At 47.3% G+C, this 2,313-nt stretch overlaps 1 protein-coding gene across 1 annotated transcript in view; it reads left to right on the forward strand.

The window, feature by feature from the left end:
• The window catches only part of MPO (myeloperoxidase), a 17,872-nt gene that overhangs the window by 4,262 nt on the left and 11,297 nt on the right, over nucleotides 1–2,313 (forward strand). The gene's annotated exons all lie outside the window — the stretch shown is intronic.

Genomic DNA, 2,313 nt, shown 5'->3' on the forward strand with positions numbered 1-2,313 from the left:
GGCAGGCACCTGTAATCCCAGCTACTTGGGAGGCTGAGGCAGGAGAATTGCTTGAACCCGGGAGGCAGAGGTTGCAGTGAGCCGAGATCGCACCACTGTACTCCAGCTCAGCTGACAGTACAAGACTCCTTCTCAAAAAAAAAGAGTGGGTGGCATGTTGCAGGAAGCCAGGGACCCCAAACAGAGGGACCGGATGAAGCCATGGCAGAAGAACATAAATTGTGAAGATTTCATGGACATTTATTAGTCACCCAAATTAATACTTTTATAATTTCTTACACCTGTCTTTACTGCAATCTCTGAACATAAATTGTGAAGATTTCATGGACACTTATCACTTCCCCAATCAATACCCTTGTAATTTCCTATGCCTGTTTTTACTTTAATCTCTTAATCTTGTCATCTTCTTTGTAAGCTGAGGAGGATATATGTTGCCTCAGGACTCTGTGATGATTGTGTTAACTGCACAAATTGTTTATAGGGCATGTGTGTTTGAACAATATGAAATCTGGGCATCTTGAAAAAAGAACAGGATAACAGCAATCTTCAGGGAACAAGGGAGATAAGACTTGGAGCCTGACTGCCGATGAGCCAGGTGGAACAGAGCCATATTTCTCTTCTTTCAAAAGCAAATAGGAGAAATATCTCTGAATTCTTTATCTCAGCAAGGAACATCCCTGAGAAAGAGAATGCACCCTGAGGGTAGGTCTATAGACAGCCCCTTAAGGTGACCACCTTTTACGGTCGAAGCTGAAGGGATGAAATAAGCCCCGGTCTCCTGTAGCGCTCCCAGGCTTATTAGGACGAGGAAATTCCCACATAATAAATTTTGGTCAGACAGGTTGTCTGCTCTCAAACCCTGTCTCCTGATAAGATGTTATCAATGACAATGCGTGCCCAAAACTTCATTAGCAATTTTAATTTCGCCCCATCCTGTGGTTCTGTGATGTCTCCCTGCCTCCACTTGCTTGGTGATATTTTTACCTTGTGAAGTATGTGATTTCTGTGACCCACACCCTATTCGTGCACTCCCTCCCCTTTTGAAAATCGCTAATAAAAACTTACTAGTTTTACAGCTTGGGGAGCATCACGGAACCTGCTGACAAGTGATATCTCCTCCGGACACCCAGCTTTAAATTTCTCTCTCTTGTACCCTTTCCCTTTATTTCTCAAACAAGCTGAGACACTTAGGAAATAGAAAAGAACCCATGATAAATATCGGGGATGGGGTTTTCCCCGACAGTGGCAGGAAGGTGGCTGAAGGTAGGAGGGGGAACCTAAATGGGACATAGGAGGCATGGTTGGCACGAGCTCAGCCTGACCAGGACTCAGAGAGATACACTGATTTGGTGGAAAGTCGTAGTACTTTTCCTGCCTGAGATTGGTGGCCCTTTTGCTGGGCTTTCTCAAGCAAGAAATATCCTCTTCTATTTCAGAATGATTCTGAATCATTAACCCAAGTCCTCCCAACTGCAGTGATCTTGTCCCAGAGAGGCCCTGGGCTGCATTACCCAACTGATCACTAACCACAACCAGCTCTGCTCTCTCCTGGTGCCTGAAATCCAGGAGCAGATGGTAGTGGGGAGGAGGAGTTTGGAGACAACCCTCTACCAGAAGCCAAGAAAAAAGGGGAATGAGGAGGAATAGAGGAAGTTATCTTGGTCCTGCGCCCACAGCCCCCAGGGTCCTCTTTCCTGTGAAGTCCAACGGTCTCCAGCCAGATTTCCTGTTCCCTTAGCCCCACCAAGAACCAGAGGCTGCCCACCGGGGTTGGCTGTAGAATGCAGGTTACTGTTGGAGTGGGGGATGGCCAACTGAGGCCCATTGGGTCATTTTTACTCCAGGTCTCCCTTTCATCCTCCTGTCTTTCCTGGGGGCACTCTATTCCCCGCAGTTCCTGGGCTACCAGTTCCTGACTTTTGTTTCTTTCAAAGGAACGCTGGATAACCAATGTAACCAGAATTTCAGAGGGGTTAGTTGTGTGTATCCCCTGGGGACAGCACTGGTATAGGCACACAATGGTGAGCTGATAAACTTGGGTTGGAAGTGCTAAATTCAAAGGCTGGGAACAGGCTGAGCCCAGTGGCTCACACCTGTAATCCCAGCACTTTGGGAGGCTGAGGCGGGTGGATTGCTTGAGGTCAGGAGTTCAAGACCAGCCTGGTCAACATGGTGAAACCCTGTATCTACTAAAAATACAAAAATTAGCTGGGCATGGTAGTGGGCACCTGTAATCCCAGCTACTTGGGAGGCTGAGGCAGAAGAATCGCTTGAACGATTGCACACCAGCCTGGGCAACAGATCAAGATAACG

The sequence above is a fragment of the Mandrillus leucophaeus genome, unplaced genomic scaffold (genome assembly GCF_000951045.1).
Source record: "Mandrillus leucophaeus isolate KB7577 unplaced genomic scaffold, Mleu.le_1.0 Scaffold20, whole genome shotgun sequence".
Lineage (NCBI taxonomy): Eukaryota > Metazoa > Chordata > Mammalia > Primates > Cercopithecidae > Mandrillus > Mandrillus leucophaeus.